Raw genomic sequence first — 15,228 nt, 5'->3', positions numbered from 1 at the left:
CTAGGCCCCCAGGTAACATACAGTACAAATACAAACAGACAAGAAATTCCGGTATATGAAGGTTCAAGCAGAAGAGCCTCTAATGTGTCATTCGGGTGCGTCCGACCGCCGTGTCATCTTCTGTCAATGACGTAGTTGGATGTAGCGTTAGTGGGCATGGGGAAGTACATAGCTCACTTGCCCATTGATGAGTTTCTTGATCCGGAACCAGTTGTATTTCACTCTAGTAGCTCCTGAATTGAAACCATTAGGCTCACAGAGTCCAGTTATTCTAACAAAGAAGAATCCTTGGTAGTACCAGGAATCGAATGTGGGTTCTCCGCTTAGCAGCCGAATACACGCTGACCACTGAGTTATGGAGGCTCACCGTGGAGAGGGTAAGTCGTTAAATTTACATCAAGAAGCAAAATACTGCATGTGAGATGGAATAAATTCCGAACTCATACATCACCAACCTTTGAGCTCCTATGTCATTCCACGGAGCACGTGACCTTATAACTACTACCGGAAACCTTTCAGTAAATAAAACCGAACTAACCTTGCCAAGAAAACTGAATTTCAACACAGGAAATCAACTGTACTGATCTCACACGATTCTTCAGAGAGTTATATGGACGTGGGATAGACGAAGGCAACTTACTCCAAACATCAGGACACAGCGTAAGCTCGACTATAACTCAGTAAATTCAGAACAAGTTACAGAACAAACAGCTTATTCACTTTAAACAGGAACGAGCACATGACTAGGAACCTATGAATGAATTTTGTCCATTGAAAGGAAACCAACTGAAGACTTGAAATTGTAGTAGTAGCCAACCAAAGAAGGATACAGAGCTTGAATAGATTAAAGAAATCTGGTTAAAGCACATTCTCCTTGAATATAGCAGATCTAATGATTGTGACCTAAGAAAAAAAGATGTAAAGTGAAGAAATGAAAGTAATGCATAAACACGCACCTTTAAAAGCATCCATCTTGCTTTCGTTAAAAAATGAAAATCACCATACTTGGTTGTTTATCAAGAATTCCTTCGCCTAGGGTTTCTAATATGCTACATGCCAAGGTTCGCGTGAATTCTAGGTTCAACAAAAAGAAAAATATGTAGCGAACTATCTTTGAGCGATTATCCGCACCCCAGTCAGCATGTAGACAGATGGTATGTAGACAGACAGGAATTCCAAATTGAAATTAAAGCGCATATATCAGCTGTGAATGTATTACATTCACCCCAACGTGTTTGCATTCTAGGCAGCAGATTATGCGCACCAAGAGCAATATTATCTTTGAAAGGACCATATTTCTTGAGAAAATCTATCCACATACTCGGATTGATATTGCAGTATTCAGTTTCAGTGATGTTCGGTTTCATATACGACCGCTTCGTGTTATAAGTAGAAAAAAAGAAAAGAAAACGATGCAGAAGTGTTACTAATCTACAAGATTAGGCACTCCCTTAAAGCAGATTAGGCTCTCCATCAAAAATAGACAAAGTCATATTTTCCTTCTCTCTTCTTTGCTTTTGGAATATGAAGAAAATTCAACTGCTCTTGAAAGATGAAAATAATCTTAGGTTCACCTGTATGTATTTATAGAAATATGTCAAATGGGATGCCTGATCATGACGCGTATTAGCTTCAGACTCGGTCACATAATATTTGAACGTCGTTAAGTACTTAAGAAAACTTATTACTTTTATCAGAGCGAATATTTTTGTCATAAGATCATCAAGAGTACTTAACTGTTAAGAAAAGAAGTCACTTCGTCTATTTTCAGTGGAGTAACGCTCAAGTTTATAAGTAGCCGTATGGCTTACCGAAGCATTTACGACTGCTCGTGGAAGAACTTATCGACCGACAATAACTGGGAGAAGGAATTATGGAAAATAGTCCCTAGTGAGTACCAGTTGTCCCGTCCCAAAAAAGTCGACCGATGAAATCCAGATATTTTAACTTGCAACCTACCACCGACGCCTATCCGATACCTAATATCACAGCGCTGCTTAACAATTTAGGCAGATTCTAGTACTTATCTGCAATGAATTAGCAGAGTGGGTAACATAGATAGAAGCAGTACCGGAAGACAAACCTAAAACAGCTTTTGTGGTCCCATGGAGACATTTTCTGTATTACCCAATGCCATTCGGGCTTAGAAATTTTCCAGTTACATTTCAAAGATTACTAAATGGAGTTGGTCTGAAGCTTTGGAATTGTGTGTTATATCTCTATGATGCTAGATTTTTCGGAAGATATGGATGAACACTTGAAATGGCTGGAGGAAGTATGCGACAGACTAAGAACAATGCTTCTTAAGCTACGTATTGACACATGTAATTCTGCACACACTCTAGTCTACGTCATCCCACTATTGACGGCTTCTAATTGCTGTGTTGCTCTAACTATAGAGAAGAAATAATACACTGCATGTTTCTGAAGCCTAGCATGAATGACAAAACAAAAGATTATATGAAGGAAATACGAGGTGCATTCAAGTTATAAGGCCTCCGATTTTTTTTCTAATTAACTACTCACCCGAAGTCGATGAAACTGGCGCTACTTCTCGACGTAATCGCCCTGCAGACGTACACATTTTTCACAACGCTGACGCCATGATTCCATGGCAGCGGCGAAGGCTTCTTTAGGAGTCTGTTTTGAGCACTGGAAAATCGCTGAGGCAATAGCAGCACGGCTGGTGAATGTGCAGCCACGGAGAGTGTCTTTCATTGTTGGAAAAAGCCGAAAGTCACTAGGAGCCAGGTCAGGTGAGTAGGGAGCATGAGGAATCACTTCAAAGTTGTTATCACGAAGAAACTGTTGCGTAACGTTAGCTCGGTGTGCGGGTGCGTTGTCTTGGTGAAACAGCACACGCGCAGCCCTTCCCGGACGTTTTTGTTGCAGTGCAGGAAGGAATTTGTTCCTCAAAACATTTTCGTAGGATGCACCTGTTACCGTAGTGCCCTTCGGAACGCAATGGGTAAGGATTACGCCCTCGCTGTCCCAGAATATGGACACCATCATTTTTTCAGCACTGGCGGTTACCCGAAATTTTTTTGGATGCGGTGAATCTGTGTGCTTCCATTGAGCTGACTGGTGCTTTGTTTCTGGATTGAAAAATGGCATCCACGTCTCATCCATTGTCACAACCGACGAAAAGAAAGTCCCATTCATGCTGTCGTTGCGCTTCAACATTGCTTGGCAACATGCCACACGGGCAGCCATGTGGTCGTCCGTCAGCATTCGTGGCACCCACCTGGATGACACTTTTCGCATTTTCAGGTCGTCATGCAGGAATGTGTGCACAGAACCCACAGAAATCCTAACTCTGGAGGCGATCTGTTCATCAGTCATTCGGCGATCCCCCAAAACAATTCTCTCCACTTTCTCGATCATGTCGTCAGACCGGCTTGTGCGAGCCCGAGATTGTTTCGGTTTGTTGTCACATGATGTTCTGCCTTCATTAAACTGTCGCACCCACGTACGCACTTTCGACACATCCATAACTCCATCACCACATATCTCCTTCAACTGTCGATGAATTTCAATTGGTTTCACACCACGAAAATTCAGAAAACGAATGATTGCACACTGTTCAAGTAAGGAAAACGTCGCCATTTTAAGTATTTAAAACAGTTCACATTCTCGCCGCTGGCGGTAAAATTCCATTTTCCGTACGGTGCTGCATCTCTGGGACATATTGACAATGAACGCGGCCTCATTTTTAAATAATGCGCATGTTTCTATCTCTTTCCAGTCCGGAGAAAAAAAATCGGAGGCCTTAGAACTTGAATGCACCTCGTACAAATTATGGCGTCTGCACAATTCTTTTGGAATTCTTAATGAAACTCATGTTAAGGTCACCCCTCGGTCAGGAGGTGAGTGGTCACCGCGGTTGGACAGGTATGCAGTGAAATTTACAAGTGTCGGCAACCGAGCTCTGATGCCTGGTAGGTGTTCCAGACTTTCGCCGAGAGGCACCAGTGGACCAACGATATCTGTAATAATATTCAATCAACGTGATCGCTACAATGAATATTGTCTTCTCTGGCGTGCAGCAAATGGACCCAGCTGCTCGCTTAGGCGTCGGCGACGACTGAGAGACAGTGGACACAGCTCACGTAGCTTAACGGCAGGTCATTCCACTGCCTGACAGTAATTTAGAGTATTGTGCGGAAGCGGAAGCTAATGAAGCAGCTGGAGGGCGTGCTTCTATGGATAGGAAGGGCCTCACGGCTGTAGAAGATGGACGCACGCTTAGATCCGTACCCACATCATCTTCCGAATGTCGTGAAGACAGAAGTCGAAGGTTCCCTCAACATACGCAGCCTACGGCAAGGAAGACAGAAAATGTACAGTCTTGTAGGTGGCACTCAGGCGCCCATCCAGTAATCATAAACGGCACCTCGCAGTCAGTCAGTTTGACCCGACACCAGAGGAAGGCTCAGTAGGTCCATATCTTCTAATAGTCATGACTGTGACCTGTCGGTCCTGGCAGAAACCACAACCGTCAGGCAGCAGTCTCTTGGTAGAATTCAGACAGCAAGCAGCACACCACGGTTAGCCAGTAGAGTTAACCTGTAAGTAGCGAGGATGTCATTCCGTCGGGATCGGTGATGACCAGACAATGAGGACGAGATGTCTGAAACAGGGGTAACAAAAAGCCAGACACCATTTTACTGTAGGAGGTTAGGTGACTGTATATCCACATCCTGCTACCGGAATTACCGACGCTTTGCCTGACTATGCATTTCTGATCAGCACTAGAACGCCTTGGAGCAGCGGAACTTCGAAGTTGCATGTTGTTACTCTATATTCGATAGTTCTCAAAACTACCTCATATGCAGAACGACATCAGACTGCACCATTTCCGCTCTGCTAGCTATGTAGCATTGAGTAACGATCCTTGACCTGCTTTTGAGTACTGGAGCTTTTTGTATGCTATAGATTTCGATTGTGACACACCGTGTGGTGTCGAGAAATAGCTTTGAAAATCTGAGCACTTTGGAACATCGTTTCTGTACAACGGTCCTCCCTTCTTCAAATAACTTGCCCCAGATTCTGAGTTGTCGTCACCCTATAACTAGTTCATATATGTTGGTTATATTTACAAAGGTTTATATTTAGCAATTATTGTTTAAAAACTCACCAGAGTGGGTTTTACTGCTCATTACCACTCCATTCCTTATAATCTAGGCCGCCCACAGTTGTAGGCGCTTCAATCTGGAACCGCGCGACCGCTACGGTCGCTGGTTCGAACCCTGCCTCGGGCATGGATGTGTGTGATGTCCTTAGGTTAGTTAGGTTTAAGTAGTTCTAAGTTCTAGGGGACTGATGACCTCAGATTAAGTCCCATAGTGCACAGAGCCATTTGAAACATTTTTTTGAAATCTAGTTTTAATCTGTAAGTACCATAATCTGATGACAAGTATTACAACTAAGTCTAGAAATTGTTTACAAATGTCGTCAAGCCATTCTATGGGGATCTGATATGATGACTGATGTGAAAGGCTGGTAGCTTAACGCCTCGAGCGTAAATAGTGCATCACTTTGCTATAAGAAACACGGCTGTGCAACAAGTTGAAATATAGTAATAACATTCCAACGATGCTGTTCTCGAAAATGTTGAATATGCCTCAACACCAGTTCCGTACAAATACGTTCTTTTTCTTATCTGATTAACTCATCAATCGAGTGTAGTAGTTCTGGATCCAAGGTGTTGATAAGAAAGGTTAGATTCTTTGTAGGTAGAATACTCAAACTTCTGTCTGGATAGTACAACATTGGTGTTGACAAGTAGTGCCATTGGTCAAGATGCCACTGTTCTGTGGTTCCACCATTTCCATGCCTCTATCTTCTCCATCCACGTTCGCTATTAAAGGTTTTGGCAAACAGAGTACATCCAGTGGCTTCCTATTTTCAGAAAATGTGGTTTAGGTTCCACTACTTCCATGTGACATTGTGTGGCATCGTATATATCTCTGAACAATCGTACTATCCTAAATGCACAAACATTTACAATCCCTGTTTTATACCCCTACGAAACATTTATTGTAGGTGATCCACATCGAATGACTAGACACTGAGGAGGAAATGTCTCAAACAGGGGTGTTTAAAGGCAGCCATCACGTCATTGTGGCAGGTTAATACTTCTTCGGTCTCTAGCTGCACCCATTTACTCAAGGTGTCCCAGTTCATCGGGTACAGATGAATGAGCACTGATAATGTGCGTTAGGATTTACTACCGGAAATCTGATCTGTATAAGTAAACTCACCTTATCTGTTGTAACCTCGTCGGTGGCTGTGTTACAAAATAGTGATATATTCCTTTGTCCCATTTCCACTAAATGCTGAATTTCTGTTTCAAAACTTCTCCACGCTAGATGTAATCCTTTGACGAATTGTTGAGGCATTATCGATGCCGAATTTACTGTACCTGTTCATGTACTGAGTGATATATGGTCACTTGCGTACACACACCATTAACACTGTCTACAAGTATCCGTAACAGTCTGGTATTAGCCATCTTCTAAAGTACTCAATTGTTTCTGAATGCCTGCCAGGTTATTGTCGCCTGTTGTTAGCGTATTGCGTCCACTTTACAGATTTCTTTAGCGACTTCACGTATCATTCTAGTATAGTTCAGTAGATTGCATTTCAGTATCGTTAGGTGAGTGGTAACTAAATCTGAAACCAACAGAACAGTGGTGCTCAGAAGTGTTCCAAGGGTCGCCTGAGGAAGCAGCTCTAACGTAAGGTGAGGTGGGAGAGGCAGCCAAAAGTAAGGCTAAATAATCGGATGGCAACCCACCCCAGGGACGGCTGAAGGACCGACCAACAACCTAATCAATTCCCTTCCGCCGGACTAACGGCACGACAACGGAAAGTTTCAGCCGAGGATGAAGATACTACACGCCGTGCCGGACGGCTTCAACACGGCGAGGAAAAACACACTGCCGGAAAACTACGCTAGCGACTAGGGATGGTCACTGGGGCGTTAACGGCCACAAGACAGAAAGTACCGCTGGTTGACTTCACTGGTAAGTCACAACCAATTTCATAGTTGAAGACCATACAGGACGGCGGCTGCAGAATTTCGCCGACTCCAAGACACCAACGTTGCCGCCAGCCGGAACGGCCCAGGCAGCTACAACCGGCAATGAACGAAGAGTTGCCACAGCAGCTGAGGTTTCATAACAGCTTAGCTAATCACTCAACTTCAGTGTCCAGGTTAGGTGGGCAACGAACTTTTGTAGCTCACGCAGCTAGTGCCTCACAATCTGACCGCATGTGCATGACTCCAGTGGTCCCGGCCTGACATCGCGCCGCGGAGACTTCCTCGCTGCTCTATCCCAACCAACTGACTGCCACACACACCACCACACGTAAATATAGCGGTCACACCAAAGATGGTTCAGCAGTACTGGTATCGATAAGCGCTGCTGCTGCCACTGTTGGAGGCAAGTCAGCAACTCGTTATGGTAGTAACTCAGGGAGAATGCCAAAGAGCACACGGCATGAAAGCGAGCTGGCCATGGCTCAAACAAATCCCAGAACAGGACCAACTGGCTGTCACAGTCAGCGCCTGCATCGCCCATAGAGGTTACACCACTTATTAATATGTATGTTTCAGCATCGGTTGATATGTGGTGCCTCAGAGCAGCTCATACTTCTGTTCCGTAATTTTAGTTATTTCTGTACTCCATATGCACTGTTGCAACAACAAATTTTGAGAGAACTGGAAACGTCTAAAAGGGTTATTAAGTTTTCCTGACAGTCTGTATGATAACTGTGACACTGTGTGGTACTCATCTATCTCCGCCCATCGTATAATATACTTTCCTAGAAGGCAAAAACGTTTGTCAGTAACGGCAGTACGTTGATACCAGCGACGACACTTATTCCAAATACTGACGTTATTTAAAACTTTAAAAGTGGACAAGTTTACAATTAACGATCAGCTTCTAGACACCGGGAGACTGTTTTTACACCGTGGAGAAACATAAGATTATCTGATCCAAGAATGTCTCTTCAATTGATGAGAATCCATTTCACTATTAAAACTGCACTTGCTATCACTATAAACAAGTCTAAGGGACAAAAGTTTCGAAGAGCAGGATTGTACTTATTAGATTGAGTCTATACTCATGTCCAATTCTATGTAGTCTTTTGAAGTGTAGCTGAATCAACAAACATTTTTGTATCCCTTAACTAAAAACAGAAACAAAAAGTACACGATGATTACATTCTCACATCAAATACCGTTTACACCGAGATACTGTAATAGTCTGTAATGAATTTTGTTCAAAATAATGTGCAATGAAATGTAGAGGCAAGGATGTACTATAAATTCATGATTAATCTTTCACGTCGTTGGGTTCATTTCTAAAGCTGTTTTCTCTTCATTCCCACAACCACCCTTATCCCAACGACTACAGTTATTCCAAATACTGTCATTATTTGGAACTGTAATTGTCTGAAAGTTTCACATGGGTCTCCTGGTTGTATACATATTAACAAAAACCTAAGCCTAATCACATTACTTGTCTCCAAAGCAACGACGTGGCTGTCAAAAAAAAAATGGTTCAAATGGCTCTGAGCACTATGGGGCTTAACATCTAAGGTCATCAGTCCCCTAGAACTTAGAACTACTTAAACCTAACTAACCTACAGACACCACACACATCCATGCCCTAGGCAGGGTTCGAACCTGCGACCGCAGCAGTCGCACGGTTCCAGACTGTAGCGCCTAGAACCGCTCGGCCACCCCAGCCGGCGACGTGGCTGTCAGTTATAAGTTGTTTGTGATCTTCAACTTGATTTTCATCTAGAAAGTAATCAGCCATGTGGATACCTAGAATTCAATTACATCCCTGTTTATGTTAATACTTCAGGTTATGGAATCTATCCTACGTCACAGTACTCACGTTGTCGTGTATGATATTGCTCTCAGTTCTTGCGGCGTGACATTTCTTGCTACATTTAACATAACTGACATATAACGTACAAATAGAATTGACAGACAGACCAAAGTGTCTATGTTACATGCCTTTTTTTTAATTTCTGATATCATATTTATATGCATATTTCACATGAATTTATAAGTTCAAATTTTCACAAGTAGTTCGAGTAAAATACACACAAAGAGCAAAATTACAAAAATGTATATAAAATAGATAAAACCTGATGTTAATTGTTTTGAACTGTGTATTGAGTAAGATTGCGTTGTTGCAAAATCTGTGCCTATTGTGTAATGAGAGCGTCACTTCGAACTTGGATCCAGTGGTAATCCACTATTTCCCTGTCAAATCAGAATTTTTTTCATGCAGGGGACAGTGATAATCCAAACACTGTTAGAGGTCTCTATATACATTTCATTCCGTAACTCTGTTCATTAACAGGAAAACTGCCGCACGCTTAGCTATACTAGGCCTGGCACACGCCTTTCTGCACGGCAAGCATTTATAAATGACATATCTACATCTACATCTACATCCATACTCCGCAAGCCACCTCACGCCACTTAACGTGTTAATTGAGTTATTAGAGTGTTCAGTCGTATCTCTACTTGTTCTTTGATGTTCACTAGTCTACATGTTTCAGATCTTCTGTCATCCTGTCCCTTCTCCTTGTCAGTGTTGTTGATGTATTCGTTTCCTCGACGATTATGCTGGGTACCTCCTCATTCCTTACCTTGGCAGTCCACCTCATTTCCAACATTCTGCCGCAGCGCCACACCTCAAATGCTTCAATTCTTCTCTGTTCCGGTTTCCCCACAGTCCACGTTTCACTACTATATAATGATGTGCTCCAAATGTACATTCTCAGAAATTTCTTCCTTACATTAAGGCTTATGTGTCCGGTACAAGCGGACTTCTCTTGCGCAAGGAATGTCCTTTTTTCCAGTTCTAGTCTGCTTCTGCTTTTTATATCCTCGTTGCTTCGTCCGTCATGGGGTATATTGCTACCTAGGTAGCAGAATTCTTTCACTTCGCCTACTCTGTGACCCCCAATTCTGATGTTAAGTTTCCCACTGTTCTCTTTTCTGCGACTTCTCATAACGTTTTCCTTGGTTCGATTTACTCTCAATCCCTACTTGTACCCTGTTTATTCCTTTCAACAGATCCTGTAATTCTTCTTCACTTTAACTGAGGATGGTAATGTCATCAGTGAATCTTATCATTAATAGCATTTCGCCCTGAATATTAATCCCTCCCGTAAACTTATCTCTTCTTTCCGTCATTACTTCCTCTGTTTGAAGATTGGACAGTAGGGGCGAAAGATTACATCGCAGTCTTACACCCTTTTTAATCGAACACTTCGTTCTTGGTCTTAAAGTCTTACTGTACCCTCTTGTTTCTTTTACATGTTGTATATTACTCGTCGTTTCCTAAATTACCCCTACCATTTTCAGAATTTTGAACATTTTGGCTGAATTTATATTGTCGAACGCTTTTTCCAAGCCAACAAATCCTATAAACGTGTCTTGATTTTTCATCAGTCTTTGTTATCAACTGCTACGTTAGAACTGCCACTCTGCTGCCTTTACATTTCCTGAAGCCAAATGGATCATCGTCCAACAGATCCTTAATTTTCTATTTGATTATTCTACATATTATTATTGTCAGCAGTTTGGATGAAATTCTCTGTTAAAGGTAAAACGGCCATGTGAGTGCATCAGAACAGTTTGCGCTTAGTGTCGCTACGAGATCTAGCAGGGTGAGGTATGTAAGAGGCGAAAACGGCGACATATCTTAGGTGATCACTGAAGGATACGAAAGTGCCACGTAATTGTGTGAGATAGTGTTATCAGCACCTGGCAGAATTTGAAACATGCGTCACTGTCAGTTTTCATCGCAGTCTAACACCCTTTTTAATCGAACACTTCGTTCTTGGTCTTAAAGTCTTACTGTACACTCTTGTTTCTTGTATATGTTGTATATTACTCGTCTTTTCTTAACTTACCCCTACTATTTTTAAGAGATAGTGCTATCAGCACCTGGTAGAATTTGAAACATGCCTCATTGTGAGTTTCCTTCCTGATCTAACGGTGTAACACCCACTTTTGTGGGGCATTCGGATGTGTCAGTAACTCGATGCCGAAGCGCATAGGAACGTGAAGGGGGCCACACCGGTCGTCAAGGTTTCGTTCGCCCCCTTCACTTCGGCGCTTGCCATGGATTCCGTGCAATAGTCTGTGTCACCCCGCATCTTTGGTCCAGTGCCAACAGCTGCCGGCATAGGGACTCAGCATTCCATACATAGATTGTCGTTAACACCACGCACAAAACGTGGAGTCGAGCTGTGACCGTGGTACATGGACTGTTGATGAATGACGTCCAGTAGTGATCAGGGATAAATCTTGATTCTGAACTACGCAGGATGATCATCATTGGCGTATAAGGCGGGGACCTTGCGAAAGATCGCTTTCTTGCAATATTTTGAAGAGGCACATCAGTTTTCGTTCAAAATGGCCCTGAGCACTATGGGACTTAACTGCTGAGGTCATCAGTCCACTAGAACGTAGAACTAATTAAACCTAACTAACCTAAGGACACCACACACATCCATGCCCGAGGTAGGATACGAACCTGCTACCGTAGCGGTCGCGTGGTTCCAGACTGTAGCGCCTAGAACCGCTAGGCCACCCGGGCCGGCACAACAGTTTTACTCCTGCCGTAGTGGTGTGGGGAACCATCGGTTTGATTTCAGTTATGACTGATTAGTGACTGAGAAAACTGTGACGTCATGATATTAAGTCAAGGACATGGAGCACTTTCATTTGTTACCTTTCATGCGATCTTATCATGCTGTCACTTTTAACTGGACGATGGTTGTCCAAACATAGCACATGTTTCTATGAAACATATGCGTGATGTTGAGGTATTCTCGTTGCCAGCAGCTTTTGTCACAGATAGAACATGCGCAGGACCAAATCGGCCATCAACTCCGTAAGATTGCTAGCATCGACGATATCAAGGACCAGTTACAACAGCGGCGAGACAGATTGGCTAAGGGGAGGGTACAACGGCTTTATTACACCCTTCCTAATCGAATCAGTGCATGCATAAAGGCCAGGTGAGTACAATTTCATACCAACAATTGATCTCATACTACCAAATTCTTAGTAAATTAGATTCGATTTTGTAATCACTGAGCCGGCCGCGGCCTAGCGGTTCTGGCGCTGCAGTCCGGAACCGCGGGACTGCTACGGTCGCAGGTTCGAATCCTGCCTCGGGCATGGGTGTGTGTGATGTCCTTAGGTTAGTTAGGTTTAAGTAGTTCTAAGTTCTAGGGGACTTATGACCTAAGATGTTGAGTCCCATAGTGCTCAGAGCCATTTGAACCATTTTTTTTTTTTTTTTTTTTTTTGTAATCACTGAAATAACACCACATCTCTTTCTGCTTGTGAAGTTTAGTTTCGTTTCCCCTCCCTTTGGTTACTTTACTTTTTATGTCTATCATTACAGATTAGGGTGAGCGCACAATCGTATTTTAGGACCAGTGAAGTAATCTTCCATCCATTTGCGGCCATATGACAAGGCATATTATCGAGCTGTGCCGTATCACCTTCAAGATACAAGCTTAAACTGATTTTCGAGGATGAATTCGTTACGACAAAGCAAAGTTTGTGTTCTGCTTGAATTAATTGTCTCCAAGAACGTATCACTCTGATTTTCAAGGCTATAGTGTTCTCCTCATTGACTTGGAGAGCCCCATATTTGAGACGTTTTCTGCCGGAGACTCCGTTATCCTGTAGAAAATGAGACTCAGTGGTTCAGCTACCATTAACCCACTGCGAAAAATCAAAATTCCCATTATATCCAGTAAATTTAATTCTCTCCTACCGCTAAACCACCATTGGCGACTCCGCACATACCATAAAATTGATCTTTATACATCGTACACTCGACGTTCATCTCGGACATCGATAAAGTTTTAAAGCTTCCGCGACGATTATGCACTATGGTGCGACTGATACCCTTTCAGCAGCGAGTTGATTCTTTATATTTGCAGTGCGGTAGACGTTGGTCGTTAGTCATACTACGTGCCCGAAGTCATGAGTTAAGCATCTGGACATCACAATAATGCGATCTGTTAGTGTATTCCATCTTATATTATACCACCGTAGATCTAAAAGACAAGAGTTTTTAGCATCGTTACCTATGACTGAAAGTAGCCAACTCCAAACTATTCTATACAGCATCTGCTACAAATTTGCGTCATTGTAACGACAATACTAGTGCTACAGAAGTATCTGAGACCAGCTTTCTCCATGGTTTGGAGTGCACTCTTTCTCCTCTCCCTACCTCTCTTGCTTACGTTTACCAAGAGCTCTTAAACGCTTCTCGTGACTTTCTATAGCCTCCTTTAATTCGATGCTAGGAATTGCCCCCTCTAGACTGGAACGCTCTTCTTCTGATAAGTGCTCGTTTTTGCTCCGCAGAGATCGTCAGCTATGCTAAAAACACCAATAGCGATTACATTTGCTTCTCACTTTCTTCTTCGCTGCGTTGGAAGAGTTACAGCTCAAAAAGACTAGTGTTTTGGTGGAAGATATTTTCCACTTGGTTCTAATTTACTCTATTTCCCCTCAGTACCTTCGGATCTAAAACCGTATTCTAACCACACCAAGGATACGATTAACTTTTAGAGCATTAAAATATACAAGGATCATTGTGAATTTTAAATTGTATCGTTGTAATAAATTATTCATAATGCAATTGTTGACCATGACTTACATAACAAAAACTGCACCAGTTACTTATTTTTTAATGCTTAGCACAACGTGTTTCGAGAACGTATTCTCATTTTCAAGTGAATTTCTGCATTTTTTAAATGAATATGTTTGGTGATGTTTGCATATGTGATTTTCTGCTTCTCTTGCGTCTTTTTGAAGTTAGACTGCAATCGGAAAATCGGACAATATGAATTTTTGATTATTTTTAAACGATAATGTTAGAAAGGGTATTTTTGTTTGACTACTTACTGGTACTGTGCCTCCTCCATTATACAGACTATCAAAGACACGCAAAACATCACTTACACTGTTTATTTACTATGCTATGCTTATGCTACAGAGATACTACGACACTATGGATTCATAAAGATGTAGTACACAGAGTTGCCACAGAGCTACATAGGGTAGAGTTGGAAATTATAAAACGTATTTTTACCACTATTGACTAAAAAATTATCAATTATTTCTTTGTTTTCCTTTTTTTTCATAATGAGGAATGTACGTATTTACGAAACTTGTTACAGTTATCATATGCAGGAGCAACATTTCTCCTACGTATGATAATTGCAACAATTTTCATGAATTTGTACACTGCGTCATTAGGAACAGAAACGAAGAAAATGATAGTTAATTTCGTACTCAGTAGTGTCAAAAATACGTTTTATAGTTTACAATCTTATGTCTATGCGTTATGTAATCCCATAACACATTAATAGCTCTTTGTGAACCGTAGTGTCGTAACTTCTACATGGCGTGATTTGTAAACAAACAGTGTAAGTGATGATTTGCGTGTGTGTGTTATTCTGTACAATGGAGGAGGCACAATACCTGTAAGTAGTAGAAAATATCATTACTAACATCAGCGTTTAGAAACATTCGGAAATTGATTTTGTCCGATTTTCCAATTGCAGTCTAACATCAAAAACACGCAAGAGAGGTAGAAAACCACACATGCAAACACCACCAAACATATTTTCGCTTTTTAAATCACGAATGGCACAGTTGCAGGCTTTCCTGGAGTATCCAATATGATAAGCACCTTCCATTGTTCAATATGCCAGAAAATTCCGAATGAATAAAAGAAGAAGATGACTACGTAAGAGACACTCTGTCATTCTAGATACATTACCAGAGCCCTCAGGTGGGGGGCTACTAACCAGAAACTCCATCTGGTTACTCTCTGGAAAAGACATATCTCTCCTCTGTGGCATATCCCTCCTTTGTCCAGAAACTGTGCTAGCTATATCTTTCATTTTCGCAAAATGACATATTGTCTAAACAGCTCATAAGCAAGAAGACAGGGGCCCAAATACATAATACCATCAAGATGATTTCTGGCGTTATCAAATTGGCACCTGCAGAGTGGCTGCCAGTACTAAGCCACATTTCTCCCCATCAACTACGTCGCATAAATGCTCTCAGCCTGCAACTGCGTCCGAGCGGTTCTAGGCGCTTCAGTCCGGAATCGCGCTGCTGCTACGGTCGCAGGTTCGAATCCT

The sequence above is a fragment of the Schistocerca cancellata genome, chromosome 1 (assembly GCF_023864275.1).
Source record: "Schistocerca cancellata isolate TAMUIC-IGC-003103 chromosome 1, iqSchCanc2.1, whole genome shotgun sequence".
In the NCBI taxonomy this organism is placed as follows: Eukaryota; Metazoa; Arthropoda; class Insecta; order Orthoptera; family Acrididae; genus Schistocerca; species Schistocerca cancellata.
This window is presented reverse-complemented; position numbering follows the sequence as displayed.